This window comes from Megachile rotundata, chromosome 7, assembly GCF_050947335.1.
Source record: "Megachile rotundata isolate GNS110a chromosome 7, iyMegRotu1, whole genome shotgun sequence".
In the NCBI taxonomy this organism is placed as follows: Eukaryota; Metazoa; Arthropoda; class Insecta; order Hymenoptera; family Megachilidae; genus Megachile; species Megachile rotundata.
The window spans coordinates 3,044,638-3,062,211 of NC_134989.1; the positions used below are offsets into that span (position 1 = coordinate 3,044,638).

At 31.6% G+C, this 17,574-nt stretch overlaps 1 protein-coding gene across 5 annotated transcripts in view; it reads right to left on the reverse strand.

Moving 5' to 3' along the window:
- The window catches only part of LOC100878472 (uncharacterized), a 422,291-nt gene that overhangs the window by 295,573 nt on the left and 109,144 nt on the right, over positions 1 to 17,574 (reverse strand). The window lies entirely within an intron of this gene.

Below are 17,574 nucleotides of genomic sequence, written 5' to 3' on the forward strand. Positions count from 1 at the left end.
GTAAATTTACAGACTAAAATATAACTCACATGCTTCTGCTTGAAACCCAAAATATTAATGTAGTCGCAAGTAGATTAAGCTAATAAACATCGCTAGCGGATGTCGCCCCCTAGCGGCGAATACCTATATTGTTAAATATAAGACAAGAAGAATGCGAAATTCAGGAGAAAAAGGAGCGCAGCTAGACGAAGGACTGTCTAAAGGCGTGTTGTGTGGGCCACGAAGGACTGTGTGCCATGGTAGAAGATTATAATTTGCATTACGTGCATATCTCTTCTATGGTAGTTAACCACAATAACAATTATTTAGTTTCTTATTTTTGTTTTTCTTTTGTAAATCTTAAAGTTTGTAAAATTGAGTTTTAAAATATAAGTGAATTTAAGTTACCCGTACCTACAGTGATTTTATTTCAAAAGTGGGATAGTGCTCATAGCTTGCCGCTTTATTTTTTTGGGGGGTTTATTGGCAATTTTAAATTGTTTGAACTCTTAAAGGGATCGATTAAGCTATTCTTAAACAATAGAACATTCGGAATAGAACATTCGAGAAGATAGACCTCGTGGAATTTGAAAGTGCGTCGTTAACTATTATGTATTCGGTTTAAGAAGTATTCTTATAGCCGCGGCCGTGTTGGTACTACGGTTACCTGTTGGTTGGTAAACACTCGAACTATCAATACTGTTCAACATGGATCGAAAGACGTTAGAGAATTTATTGATAAATGACCTTCGGGAAGTAGCTGTTCGATGGAAGATCGATAGTAAGCCGAGCAAATATATTAGAACGATTATTAGATCATTTTGACCGTGTAGGATGGCCAACGCAAACGATGCCGAGTGATACCGGAAGCGGTACAGGTGGAGGAGTACTTAGGGAGCCAGAGTCACGGGAGACAGTAAGGCAAGGTACTGGTAGTGCAACGGGCAGTGGAACAACTAATGAATTTAATATTCAAGAAATTGTACAATCGGTAGTAGATATTTTGAGAGACAGCGTTCTTTGTTGTCGTTAACTGCGATGGAAAGTCCTCGTGTAAATACCGAACAAGTGCGAGCGAAGGGAACAGATATAAACCAATCGAATGTTTGGCAACAAGTGAAATGCGCCGGAAAATTTATTCCTTCTTTTTCGGGGAATGATGAAGAAAATGTGATACGATGGATTGAGAGAATTTCTTGTGTGGCTCGATTGTATCAGTTTAGAGACGATGTATTGGTTTTGGCGGCGATTAGCCAATTAAAAGGTCGGGCGTTGAAATGGTATAATCGTCAACCGTTGGAGGCAGTTTCTTCATGGGATGAATTTAAATTCCAAATAAGAAGATATTTTGAAAGAAAAGAATCGTATACTGCAATTTTGGAACGGATACGTGCCCGTACATGGAAATTACACGCGGAAAAATTTGTAGAGTACGCGGAAGCAAAATTGAATCTTATGCAATTTCTGACTTTGACGGAAAAAGAACAGATTGAACTTTTAGCTGATGGGGTGAAAGATTTTACACTCCGAAAACTAGTACTAAGTACGTGGATAGACAATGTTCCGGATTTCATTGAACATTGTCGAAAAATTACGGAAGACGGTGTGGTTGTCAGAAAAACAGAACCTGCTAGAGGGAGAAACAATGCAACTAATGAGAAGGTGTGTTTTACGTGTAACAAGCCAGGACATTTGTCGCAAAATTGTACGGTGGCCAGACCAAAGTGTTTTAAGTGTAGTCAACCGGGACATCTCAATCCAGCGTGTTCAAGCAGAGTCGATCATCGGAGTGCAGCCTTGAATCATGCACAGCGTCGCGATGCAAACTTATTCGCTGTAGAAGAATCAGCGAAGAAAGAAGCAGAGGACATCACCCAGATCGGTCGAATGCCTCAGGACGAGCGTGATAAACCGTTTGTTTATATTCGTAGATTAAGTAGCGGGGCAAAAGTGTGTGCTTTAATGGATACTGGTAGTCCGGCGAGCCTAATAAAAAGAACGGTACATGAAAAGTTATTTCAAGGCCGTGAATTACTAAAGGTTAGAAAGGAAATTAACTACAATGGAATTAACGATTCTCCTGTTTTAATTTATGGTAAAATTTACGACCAAATTGTTTTAGAAAATATTAAGGATTCTTGGTTTGATATTGTTTTTTTAGTGGTAGATGATCAAACTATGAGATACGATGCGATTATCGGTAGAGATTTTATAAACAGTTCTAATTTGAAGTTCACATATTATAATAACCAATGTATTTTCGAACATGTTTACAGCTGCGATGAAGAGGCCCAAAGTATTCTTACTATTAACGCTATTGATGAGAAGAAAAAATATGATGTAATAACAGAAGGTTTAGATAAAAATGTTTGTTTACAGGATCAGCAGGGTGTGTTAAATATATTTAAAGAAGTTTAGGAAATGGAAATCGATAGAGTGAAAAGACGGTCACTGCGTATATGTATGTACATTTAAAAGACCACTCTTTCTTTAGATATGCACCAAGACGTATGTCGGTGGCTGAGAAAAGAGAGCTGCAGGAGATAATAGACGATTTACTAAAAAAAGGTATTATTAAACCAAGCATTTCTCCATACTGTTCTAGGGTTGTATTAGTATCAAAAAGGAATGGTAAAAAGAGGATGTGTATCGATTTAAGACCGTTTAATCAAAGGATATATCCTCAAAAATATCCTTTTCCCATAACGGAAGATCAGTTGGATAAATTGTACGGTAAGAGTGTTTTTACCAAACTATAATAGATCTTAAAGATAGCTTCCATCAATTAGATATTCATCCGGACCATACACGATATTTCTCTTTTGCTACATCTTCTAGACAGTATGAGTTTGTCAAAATGCCATTTGGGTATTCAGAAGCGCCAGCAGAATTTCAAAAACGGGTTCTTCAAATTTTTGATTTATTAATTAGAGAGGGAAAGATTTTAATTTATATCGATGATATTCTTATTCCTACTGTGTCGGTTAAAGAAAATTTAAAGGTATTGAAAGAAGTGTTAATTTATTTAAAAAAATATGGGTTGGAATTGAATTTAGCCAAATGTACATTCCCGAGTAGAGAAATTGAATATTTAGGTTATTTAATTTCTTCAAAGGGCATTACACTGTAAACGTCATATTCAAGCTATACTAGATTTTCCATGTCCTAGAAATATTGAAGAGTTAAGAAGTTTTTTAGGTTTGTCAAATTACTTTAGAAAATTTATTAAAGATTATTCTGTTAAGACTAAACCTCTTCAGGCGTTAATTAAAAAAGATGTTCAATTTGTATTCAATCAGGACTGTATAACCGCATTTCAAGAATTGAAAGTAGAATTAACTAGCTCTTCGGTATTAAGTATATATAATCCTGTCGCGGATACAGAATTACATACAGACGCCAGTAGTCTAGGTTTCGGAGCCATTTTACTCCAAAAACAATCCGATGGCCATATGCGTCCAATTGATTATTTTAGTAAGGCAACTTCTGACGCGGAGAAAAACTATCACAGCTATGAATTTGAGACTTTAGCTATTGTACGAGCTATAGAGCGGTTTCATGTATATTTGCAAGGCATAAAATTTCGTGTCGTTACTGATTGTAATTCATTAGTTCAAGCGATGAAAAAAATAAATATAAATCCGCGGATAGCGCGATGGAGTTTAGCATGGCAGAATTATCAGTTTGATTTGATCCATAGAGCATCGGATAAAATGGTACATGTAGATTGTCTGAGCCGAAGCGTTATGATGATAGATTCTATTACAGCTGAAGATGAAATCATGTACAGACAATTAACAGATACGAAACTAAAAGAGTTAGCGGAGGAACTGGAAACCAAGGAGCCTAAATATTTTGTATTAATTAACGGACTAGTTTTTCGTAGATATCAAAATAAACATTTATTTGCTGTTCCGGAAAATATTCAGGGAATTGTAGGACATTATTAGTTTCCATGTCTGAAGTTACGAGTAAAGCATTACATTGAAAATTGTGTAAAATGTTTAAGTTTTTCTTTGGCACAAGGAAAACCTGAGGGAGAGATGGAAATTGTTGAGAAAATTGCGATACCGTTTCACACGCTACATTTGGATCATTTTGGACCTCTGGAAAGAACTGCAGACCGCTTCAAATACATTTTAGCTATTGTAGATGCATTTACCAAGTTTACATGGCATTTTGCTGTAAAATCAACTACTGCCGAAGAAACTGTTCATATCTTAACGAATCTTTTTAATCTTTTTGGATTTCCAGAACGCATCATCAGTGATCGTGGGACAGCGTTCACATCAAAGAATTTTGCATCATTCCTAAATGACAAAAAAATAAAACATGTGCTGACTGCAGTTGCTTCCCCCTGGGCTAATGGTCAAATCGAAAGGGTTAACCGTTTTCTTAAATCTACGTTGTCGAAAATAACAGAGAATCCACATAAGTGGAAAAATACTTTAGGAAAAGCTCAATTTGTGCTCAATAACACTTTTCACAGAGCAATCAATACGACTCCAAGTAAATTATTATTGGGCTACGACCAGCGTCAAAACAGCGATAAGCAATTGTGTACTTATATTGAAAAATTAACGCAAATAGATATGGATTTAGAACAGGAGCGTATTAAGCTGCGAGATTCGGCTCAAATTGTAAATCGCGCGATTCAGGAATATAGTAAATCAAAATACGACGAAAGGCATAGAAAACCCACCCAATATAAAAAAGGAGATTTAGTGTTAGTGAGGATTTTACAACAACCGCCGGGAACAAATCAAAAATTGCTCCCAAAATATAAGGGACCTTATCAAATTAAAGCCATTTTAAAGAAGAATAGATTTGTTGTTACTGATATACCAGGTTTTAGTTTAACTCAAAAACCATTGAATACTATTCTTTCGTCGGATAAATTGAAACCGTGGATTAGAGTAAATGATGAATAGATTTAAAAATATGCGTATATTCCCTATTAAATTCTTATTTATGTTATAATGTTCTTATAGTTGGTTAGTATAGCTATAGTTTTCTCTATTAATTGTATTGTAATAACGTTCGAGGACAAACTACAGGTCAGAATGGCCGAATCTGTAGTTGCGAGTAGATTAAGCTAATAAGCATCACTAGCGGATGTCGCCCCCTATCGGCGAATACCTATATCGTTAAATATAAGACAAGAAGAATGCGAAATTCAGGAGAAAAAGGAGCGCAGCTAGACGAAGGACTGTCTAAAGGCGTGTTGTGTGGGCCACGAGGGACTGTGTACCGTGGTAGAAGATTATAATTTGCATTACGTGCCTCTATTCTATGGTAGTTAACCACAATAACAGTTATTTAGTTTCTTATTTTTCTTTTTCTTTTGTAAATCTTAAAGTTTGCAAAATTGAGTTTTAAAATATAAGTGAATTTAAGTTACCCGTGCCTACATTAATGTTAACCCTTTGCTCTCGAAGGCATTTTTACACTGTTGACAGATAGCAATTTAAAAATGTTTCAGTCGAAATATTTGACGAATTCGTTTGAAGTTACTCTTTTTCTGTTATTTACTGTTACTGTTGCCTGTTCAATTATACATAACACTATAGGTTTCGTCAAAAAATATTTATTACGAATTGTTGCATTGAATCGAATGACTGTGAATGACTTTCTTAGTGCAAAGGGTTAACCCATAATTTTATTGTTTGTGAACAGCAACTTTATAATATTAATTAAAATGTTAAATGGGTTATTTTGAGGTTATTATTTCTCTATTAATAATTTCCACTATTGTCTATTTCACTATGTTTATACATCACATGAGCACTATTATAGAATTAATTAAATAATGTTTATTTCAAATTATTGTATTAACTCGAATGGCGCCTGAGAGGTGCCTCTCGAGCGGTAAGGGTTAATATTACGAAATATAATAAATATATTAAAATTTAATATAATAAACATTTTAAAAAACTTATATATTCTGTTTAATATAATAGTTATTCAATATAATAAATAAGTTCTTTATCTCTACCTCTCATCTCAACAAGCAAATATAAAAACATAATGTGAATTTATATTTATCAAAAGTGAATGCAGGTTTATAACACGACAGTCGGTTCGTGGTCAGGAACAGAATTGAGTTCGAATCGTAGGGCAGGGATGTTATAAACCGTATGGCAAGCATTCAAATTAGCAGACCGTGCGCAAATCATCGTATTCGGCATATGGAAAAGTAAGGAAAGTTTTCAATCCTGCCTTGAAACTACAACTATTAGAAGGTATGGCAGGGCCGTCTACGGGGGTTAGCTGTTTTCCGATTTGTTCTGAGGGCCAGAAGATTCTTAGCAAGCACAGAATGATGACTAACAAGGGACATCACCAAGGTGTTACACGCCGATTTTAATGAAATTGACATATGTGGTAGCTTTTTAAAAATCATTTGACACGTATTTTTTTATATCTGCGGACATCCATGTAGAGGGGGTGAAAACACATTTTCCTTAATATCTCGCAAACTAGAGGGTGTAGGAAGGTGAATTTTTTTTTAAATTGTGTAGTTTTTAGTCAGGAATTTAGTTAGTGTCAAAAATTTCGGGAGAAATTATTTATTTAAATAATATATTAAAAAAATGCACTTTTTTTTCAATTTTTCACCCTAAATGCAGTTCGATTTTTTTGCAGCTTTGTATACTAAAAATATGGATCAAAATAGGGGATACGTGTTTTTGGAATTTTTTGTTTATTGCAATTTAGCAATAATTATTACGTATACAATTTTCTCCTACTTTTTACGAAGAAATAATTTGAGATTTGTTTTCGAAGAGAAAAAATCAGATGTTTATTATGCCATCGGTAGCCAGGGAAGGTCTAACGGGCAGGTATAAATCCGCTGCGGTACCAGTCGTTGCTTTACGGAACATAGGTTTCTATGGCCAATGAAACTCTTTACGAAAATTATTCCAAAATATACTGTTGCAGGAAAGTGGGTATGAATAAGTATATGGTAATTGTATTATTGTTTCCCTGTTTGAACATTTGTAAAATTTATTTTTTATAAGTATGGATGTTAATCCCATTAATGTTATAAACATTTTAATGAAAATATTTAACTCTAATAAGCAGGAAGCACACATAAATCGAAACAAAGTTAAACTGGCACAAAGCATAACAGATGCAATCGACATGTATAAAGAATGCGCATATACGGATATAGAAATGCAACAAGAGGTTATATTTAATGACTTGACATATGCCTAATTCTTTCTTATTTTTGCGAAGTAAGAGGAAATGGAACAACCTTTTATTTAAAAACCCACCAATATTTTGTTGATCCGTGTGAACCAGAAAATACTGTTTTGCTTCTTGATTCATGGAAAAGATATAGCGAGAAGAAGTTATGACGATCAATCCCTAGGTAAGAAACAGTGTAAAAAACAGGAAATATTAAAAATAGCAAAAAATACCCTATCGTTTGTTCAACCATTTAATGTTAATAAGTTTCGAAGTTGAACAAATTTTATTCATAAAATTTCTAATCCTTTAGTTTTATGGAATTTAGATACAAATTTATTCACAAAAGACAATGTAATGAAAATTGATTAAGCTAAAGTTGAATGCTTGCTTCTGAAGATTATGCTATATAGTGTGCACAATAATAAAATTCAATGAAGAAATTCATTATTAAAAGTCAAATAAATAAACTTACATCTTCGGCTAAAAGTTTCATTGACCATAGAAATCTATGTTCCGTATTACGACGACTAGTACCGCGGCAGACTTATACCTGTCCGTTGGACCTTCCCTGGCTACCGATGGAACAATAAACATCTAATATTATCCAATTGTTAAGGACGTGACAAATTATCGCATAAAAAAGGCTGACCCTCTTCGAAAACAGATCTCAACTCACTTCTCCGTAAAAAGTAGAAGAAAATTGTATATGTAATAATTATTGCTAAATTGCAATAAACAAAAAATTCCAAAAACACGTATCCCTTATTTTGATCTATATTTTTAGTATACAAAGCTGCAAAAAAATCGAACTGCATTTAGGGTGAAGAATTGATAAAAAAGGGCATTTTTTAAATATATTATTTAAATAAATAATTTCTCCCGAAATTTTTGACACTAACTAAATTCCTGTCTAAAAATTACACAATTTAAAAAAAATTCACCTTCCTACACCCTCTAGTTTGCGAGATATTAAGAAAAATGTCTTCAACCCCGAATTTTGAGGGCTATTTTCATCCCCTCAACATGGATGTCCGCAGATATAAAAAAATACGTGTCAAATGATTTTTAAAAAGCTACCACATATGTCAATTTCATTAAAATCGGCGTGTAACACCTTGGTGATGTCCCTTGTAAGTGGTGTTCCGACCGCCTGATATACAATTTTTTGTACTCACAATCAGAAGGGATCGGACAGTTTCTTGATAGTCATATATCAAATAAATTACGATAAAATCGTCAATCTTCCTCCTGCATCGAAATTTCAAATCCACGAGATGTACGACTCGAACAAGTAATTTTTATATTTTTTACATAAAAAATGTAAAATTTGATAAATATGATTACATAAACGCTTTGCAAATATTTTGAATAACAGACTGTCGATTGTAGGAACAAACAATGGACCAACGAATGTAAAAATTTATATTCTGCGCTAATAAAAACCAATTCTCGATCACTTTTATCTTCAAATAAACATGGACTTTTCGATGTGTTATTGTACAGAAAATTTGTAGATTTTGGATTATACAAACATTTATTTAAAAAACCATGTATAAAGAAAATACAAAATATATGCATTTACTCACTTTTCCATTTAATAGATAACTAGCAATTTTATATTAAAAATATTGATAAGGTGTTTCATCGAACTTTTAGTTTAAATTAATGTGCTGACTCGCGCACGTTTATTCAAAAGGAATTAACCTTAGGAATAATGTTTGAAAATGAATCCGAACGATTGACTCGTAAAAGCCGTCCTAAACGGTTGACTCGTAAAAATGACTAAGTCCGTAGTGAATGACTTTCGTAACATTTCTAAGTCCGACTTAGATGACTTTGCTCTTGATTCTTTTTATGTCCGACACGAATGACTTAATGAGAATTCTTAATTCGAATCCAACGACTGTTTTCTGAATTCTGACGATGCGTTTCGTCTTCGCTTCCTTGAGCGTCGGAAGTACAAGGAGGCATGCTGATTGGTTCTCATTAGTAACGTTGATTTTCCAATCAACATGCCTTTTTTGGAAAAGGGTAGGAAAAATACCGATGAGTACGGAAGGATCTCGAAGGTCGACAACGCCGGGGTTTTTCACTCCAGGTGACACGCACGTTGTCCTAAAAATTACCGCTAGGACGGAACTAAGGCCCATCCTCGGTGACCCTTCGGGAAAAACCCGTTTATGGTGGAGTAGTTATTGAAGACGAAATGAAAGTTAAAATTCTAAAGGCATTGTTCGAAAAAATGTAAAACTAAATTGCCGTCGATGGCTAAAAATCTGTCTTTCAAAAATAACTGTTAGACCCGGACCCATCATAAACTACCTACGAAATCCTCGCGTATTGTGTTCCGTCGCACGTTCGGAACAATTAACATGCCATAAACATTATTTTAGAATGTTATCGTTTATCAAATGTTTTATCATATGTTTTAGAATCTGTTTTAGTATCTGTCATTGACATTACATTAATATTATAATAGCAAATTTAATTTATTAAAATAATATTTAATATTAAGTAACGTTCTTTATTTAAAGAAAAAAAAAGTAAAATTGAAATACATTCAATCATTTCACGAATACAGAGACTCAGTTTATATGACTTTACGAATGCTAAAGAGAAAAATTTTGGTTTATAGATTTATCGATATATTTTCCCCCAGTTAATACAAAATAAGCTTCTCACTTTCCAATATTTCATCAATTTTTACATATTTTTGTAAACAAGTCGCAATAAACCTCACGTCAATTCAAAACAGTAATTCAAACAATTTCAATACACTATGTGTACTTATAAGAATTGGTAAATATGACGTACTTCTTAATTACAAAATTTAAAGATTAATCAATTTGAAAATTTGAAGGATAATGAATTTGAAAACTTGTAGTAAATCCGAACAATTGGAATTTTGTACATATCTGAATGTGAAAGTATATGGATTAACAAGTTTTTAAACTTGAAAAGTTTAAGTTTAAAATCTCGTTCACTTCCAAATCTCGAAGTTCGCAAGCACTTCAACTTTCAAAACTTTCAAATTTATGAATTTTTAAACTCCAAAATTAAAAAGTTTAGGAAACTTTAGATTCTAAAATTATTTAAAATCATAAGTTTTTTAAACCTCCAAGCTCCCGGGTTTTCAAATCTCAAAAATTTACGAATTTATAACCTTACAAATTCTGACATAACAAAATTAACAAATTCCAAAATTCTTAACTCTTACAAGATCCCAAAATTACAAATTCATACATTACAAATTTTTAAATTTCCCAACCTACAAGTTTTCAGGTTCCAATTTTCCGGATTTCCAAACTTCCCAATTCCCAAACTTCTTAATGCCTAAACTTCCCAATTTCCAAACTTCCTAATTCTCAAACTTTTAAATGTCTAAAATTTCAAATGTCCAAACTTCAAAATTTGAGAGCGTAGGAATTAGAAATTTTTTACAAACCTTTTTTAAATTTGATATGTTTTACCAATTTTTTTACTGATCAAGAATAAGCGCGTAATGGGATCTTTTTTTCCCTACATTGTCATTTTCCCTATGAAAACATAATATGCTGCGAAGTGTACGAGCCTGCAATTAATAAAGTTACACAAAAACTCGTTTTCATGTTAATTAACATCTAAAAGAAGAATCAAAGACGTTACGCGCATTGTCCTTCTTTCGAAAGTAGTTCGCCATAAAATTGTAACGAATCTTACTGCTAACATACCATTCTAATGAGATCCTTGAATTAAGCAGACAACAGAGCATACGAAAAGTCTGACTAATGACACAGTTAATCTACTTACTAATTACCCATTCGTATCACTTTGAGCTAATAGAAGCAAAACGTTCGGATGAACTTGTTCAAAATCGCTAACTTGCGAGCTGCTTCAACGACTGTTAAATTTTCACGACCCGCTAGAAACTTATCTGTCCGTTCATCTTTATGAATTTACGAAAACGAGAATAAGCAACTCTTCCGACTATTTTAAATTCGGTGAAAATGTTCATGCGTTAATGACAGCAACATACAATAAATCTTAAAGATATCGTTAATACACTTTAGACATTGTTTTTAATGTTGCATTAATTTCTCATTTTCTTTTATCAAAGTTTATTTCACTTTCTCGGACTTAAGAAACTCAATATTAATAATTTAAATTATTAATTCAAGTTAATTTAAATTTGCGTTAAAACTTAATTTAAGCTTTTTTTATAGACAAATTAAAATTATGAACTGCGTACTTTTTAGAAATCAATATTTATATTAAGTTTGCTATACAACGAAATTTTGCAAAAAATTTTCCTCTTTGTAGGAAAATATTTGTTTGCATTTCATAGGCACACTGTGTTGTTTTACTGTTTTACGCTTTCCAACAATCTGAAAAGATTCTGATATACTTATGAATGTCTTTATTACATTTTACAATCATTACGTCAAATATTTAAAATCGTGTCCCATAAAAATAACAGTTCCGGAAGAGAATTTTACTAGAAAGTAGTATTTAATTAGTAGAAACACTCGATCATAGACATTATAATATTAACTCTTAATGGACCAATGTATACGTAGAAGTTCCATCGTATTTTTATATATTGGAGTTATTTTACACAATTGAGTTTATTATATCTTAATTTGTTGAAAAAAATTTTTTTTATACTTAATATACAGGTTTTGTTTGTATGAAATCTGTATGTACCTGGTGGTAAGTAAACTTAAAATATTCCTGATCCGTTTAGTGTTAATATATAGAGTGTATGTATAATAGGGTGTATGTATTATATAGTGTACACCCTATATAATAGAGTAATATTCGATTCCATCAAAAAGTAATGAAGTCAATGTTTTTAAAAGAGTATACAGCTATTTAAATCATTTGAACATTTCAAATTCGGGATATGTATATAATGGTACTATTGCAGTAAATGGTGTAATTGAACGGGAAAGTTAAATTATCGTATCCTTAGTAATTCTCTTTGAATACATATGTTCCCATTATAATTATTCCCAATTTAGCAGTTAACGCATTCATAAATTAATTGAAAATGGCAAATAGATTTATAATTAAAAGCACGTTTCTGTTGCATTATTTAGGTTTCTTTATTAATATCGTTTCCTCTTCTTATTCTAACTCTTTTACGTAATGTATTCAATTATGAAAAAGAAATATACTTTTGCATTTTTATAACCAATAATAATAGTAAATATATATTATCCATAGAGATCTCATTCTTTATTTTTGCATAAAGATCTTAATTAAAGAAAGTTATATAATATCGTAAATTAGTAATATTTTGTGAATGTACGACAAAGAATATAATCACAAAAGAGAAATATCTTAGATAGTTCAATTAAATAAAAAGTTTGTAGTACTTTTATGTAACGTATTTGCAACACGATGCAACAGAAGATTATTTTTATATTCATTACCAATAGGAGACAAAATATTTTATGAAATGAAATAAAAATGAAACAGGATAAGTGGAGTATTAAATGTAAATCCTACAATTTTAATTAAATTAGTATTAATACTTAATAATACTTATCAATACGTCATACTCTGTTACGAAATAATTGTACGAAATAAGTTATTTACAAAAAAAAATGTACAAACCCTAATGAAAGATTTAATTCTTAATTAATTATTTTATAGTCTCCTACCTTTACATGCTACAATTAGCGATAATTACTCCAGAATCTATTTGATCAGAATAATTTTTGACACCACTGTTCAGCGCTTCACAATCAAGAGGCAGAATAATTGCGACTATTTGTGTGGGTTTCCAATCTAATAGCTGACACCCAGAGTTACCACGTTGTTAATGCAACGATGAACTTTGAACTTTCCACCGAGGGATTCGTAACAACGGAACGTGTGTTTGATGAAAGAAACCCTTTGAAGAATACATACGTACACCGTTCAAGGGTCTTCTCGACAGCGCTCGAAGAAAATCGCGTCATACCAACGAGCAAACCGCACACGTAAAAATTGGGTCATTATTTCGTAACAGATACATAAAAACTACCGAAAGCAATTCGCAATTAATCTTGAACTCCGAACAAGTTTCGTTTGCAAGAAACAGTTGATTAATCTGTAAACACTGCACTTGAACTAGATTTGTGGTATTCGACTAATTCACAAATATAATCTTGCAATAAAGACCTAAAGTTTTTCATTTTCCGTTAAAGGAAAACAAAATTTCTACTTTCGACATTTTAACTTTTTGAATCAGATCGAGTTACTACCGCAATAACGTTTAAAGAGATACAAAATAGTATTCGTTATTCTTGGAATACTTTTGATTTATTCGTAATTTTTATTCTATAATCTGTGAATATATTTACATTCGTTATTCTCGAATATGTGTAAATAATCCACAAATATTAATTCCCAAAATGAAATTTTTTATTTGAACATTGCAGCTTTTAAATAACGAATTCTAACCTTCTAAATAAAATCAATAACAACGAATAATATTCTGCGTGACCAAAAATATTGTACATTATTTTTAGAACAATTTTGCCCTGTCCTTTATTTTATAATCTACGAATATTTTTTCATCCATAGAAGAAGAAAAAATATGCGTCATTCACGAATCGTCGTTTTGTTTTAAACTTGGATTTGAAGATTATCTGTAGTTTATACTGTAACAGCAAAATGGGTGTGCGTATGTGTTATATTCAGTATTCGTGAATCAGTCTATGTACTCCAACGTCCCTTGATTCGTAAGTCTCTACATATATTCCTACATCGTTAGATGTCTACGTGTCTAGATTTCTATATACATCCCAAATTAAAATCACAGTCGATCCAATCACTGATGCAAGATGTGCATTTTCATGCGGCAGCAAAAGTGGTTTAAAATATAGGAAATTCAAGTCTAATAAATCATGAAGAAAGATATAACATAAATCGTTAAAAAACAATTTATTCTTTCTCAGTTAAAACCATATATCAAGATGTCATCAATTAAATGAACACCTACTAAAACCACGTAACACTTTAATGAAAACCTCAAATTATCAATATATATTATTAATATTTCGGAGCTTTAATTATTTACTGACAATGCGGCAATATTGAAATTATTGTATTGCCGTTGGATATACTGATATTGAATTCAGATACATATTTATGTATTGAATTTCAAACTTGGAGATATACAAATATTGGACGGTACAAATTTCGGAATTTAAATATTTGAGAATTATGAATTGTGGGGATTTGAAAATCTTGGAATTTGGAAATTTAAAAACATGAAAATTAATATTTAGAAATATCGGAATTTGACACTATGAAAATTGGAAAAATCGAAAATTTGGAAACTGGAAGATTAAACATTTCATAAATTGAAACTTCCAAAATTTGTAAATTAGCGACGTGGTAATTTGAAAACTGGGAAATTAAAAATTGTAAATTTATTAAATCGAGAAATTTGAAGATTTTGATATTTGAAGATATGAATAATTGGAAACTACGGATTTGGAAGTTTAAGACTATGAAAACTTGAAAATTTATAAATTTCTGTACTTGGAAATATTGAAAATTTTTGAAATAGGAATTTGTAAATCCGTAAATTTAGAATATTAATTTCAAATTAAATTGAAATTGAATTAAACTGAACTCAAAATTAAATTGAAAATACGAAAATTTTGAAAATTAACCAATATGAAGGTTTGAAACTTTAAGAAATCTAATAATTTGACAATTTAACAACTTTTTGAATTGGAAGTTTGAAAACTTCAATATATTGTAATTTCAAATTTTGAAAATTTAGATTAGATTAAATTAAAGCCCAACTTCGACCTTTCCTGAAACATTTCTCGGTCACTGATATAAAAAGTAGTGAAATAATGAAAAATAGTCATTATCCTTCAAGTTTAATTTCAATGCAATCTTAACTTATTTTAGTACATATTTGAGCTGTTGCAAATTTATATATATTATTTTTCTACAAATCCATTTTTAAAATATGAAACACTTGACTGTGGTTATTTGAGAAAATTATGTAATTAAAAATTAAATATCATAACATACAATAATTGTTTGAACATGTTCATACAAAGTGTATGAAAATAAACAAACATAGTTTTGAAAAAACAATGCATTGCAGCGTGCTAATTTTTAAAAGCAATAATAACTATTATCAATTACTTAAAAATGAAACGAATGCGTTAGAAAAATATTCCACTCTAGGTACTTAAAAATATTGGTTATGAAAGTATGACTATTATTAGGTTTTTAAAAGTATTGACAAAAGTATTCAAAATTTGTTATTGACCAATAACCAAAATGATCCCTTTACTAGACATATAAATATGTGATCATTTAATAAAAGATAATTCTTAACAGCATATCAAACTTTTGCACACGATATTATTCATTCAAAGTTGACCCCTTTAAGGTTCTAAGTAATTCAGTTTTCAAATATTTTATAATTATCTACATAAAAATTAATATTTTTTTGTTTTTATTTTGTTAATTTTACGTTTTCTTGTTAATTTAAACAAATTATCATATACAGGTAGATTTACATATTTATTTCGTTTAAGACGTTCATTTGTAAAATAACAATACCCGGTACGTATTTTGTACTATAACATCTCTCCTTAGACAAGTTTTATATTTTATAAATCTTATAGTTTTTGTATTTTACGAATTTTATAATTTTCGAAAAATTTCATTTAACATCTGTTACATCCTCTTAAAATGTTACCAATTGGTAATATTAAATCATTTCCCTCCAAAAACATTTTTTTAATAAAAGCTATTTATTGATTATAATAATTTTCTTATCAGTATCGAGAGTTAAAAATGCATTGTTTCTAATTGAATAAATCCTTATTGAACACATATTTTGTTTAATTAAATTTGGTTATTATAACTTTAGATGTAAGGAAGAAAAATAAGACATATTCGACATACGAAGACTCTATAGAAAACACCTATTGTATAGTGCACGATAGAAAAAAAGAAGTAAAAATTTGCTATATGAGGTGAGTTTTAAAATAAGAATATTTCTTTAAAAAGTACGAGCACCCTCAAGCATAATTGCTTTGATGGTTTTATCGCATAACCAACTTAGAATAAATTCCTACCGGCTTTCTGAGCTTTCAAAACAGTACACGTGCGCGGGAAATGCAAACATAACTATTCCCGGCAATGTTTGACCGCGTAATTATTCTAACTAAAAGAAAATCACTCTGCAGGGTAACAAACAATTTTTTTCAAAACTTTAAAGAATATTTGCACATATCCTTTGAAAAATTTTTTCAGAGATATCTTTTGAGAAATTTTTAAATGAACCTATATTGTGTTGCATACGCAACGTTTTCAGCAATACATTTATTCAATATTTGCAAAAAAAAACCGTATCACGATAAACTTTACGGGACATTAAAGTATTTTATTTCTGAATTCTTCGGATAACGATACTCTTACAGCAGAACTGCTAGATTAAACACGATATCATGTATTGGATTGCTACGTTCAAGTATGTATCCCGATACACAGGTTGAAAGCAGGTTGAAATTTCAACTGTACACGCCCTGCACGATTTTCTTCACGAACTTAATCACATTTCCTTGTTTTTACCATTGACGATTGCCGGTGGAATGACTTCTTTCCAGGGAGTTTAGCAATTTTCACGAGAACATTACACCGTGCAGTTCATTCTATACGAAATTTTAAGTCACAGATCGAATGCGGCTGGAACGAGTTTCCGTCGTGAAATTCCGAAGGTAGGGTTGTTCACCGCGCGGATACTAGATGAATACTGAGGCACGTCAACGGGTACCGGGATCTAACCCCCTTCTACGTTTGCCTCTCATCCCTCTTCCGGCCTTGCTCCCACCTTTCCATTCCACTCCCTCATCAAACGCGCATCCACCCACGCAACTGTTGCGCCCCCGCCCATTAGTGATCATCCCTTAGCGTTTCGCGACTCCTTAACCATCCCCGTGTGTCCCTATTCAGCGCGTGACGATGATCTAGTCACGTGGAATCGATCTTTACGGATGTTACAATCTACTAAGAAATACATATACAAAGGATTTCGAATCCTAAATATTTCGCTGATCGAACGACTACGGAAGCAGTTATAATAATTGTAATTTATATTTAGACAATGTAAAATTATGACTAAATATGTTTTTTCGAAAAGATAAAATTGTGATTTTCAAATAAAATAAGAATCAGCATTTGCAAAAGAAAAACTTTTGCGAATATCACGGGAATATTTCTTTTATTAAATTATTTAAAATTGGGAGCAAAGAATAGTAATAAAATTGCCTAATACAGTAAGACCCCGCTTAACGCGGGGGATACGTTCCAATAAGTTCCAGCGCTAAACGAAACAGCGTTAAACGAGGAATAGTCGTTGGAACCTTTATTTTGGACAAAGTAACAAAAGAG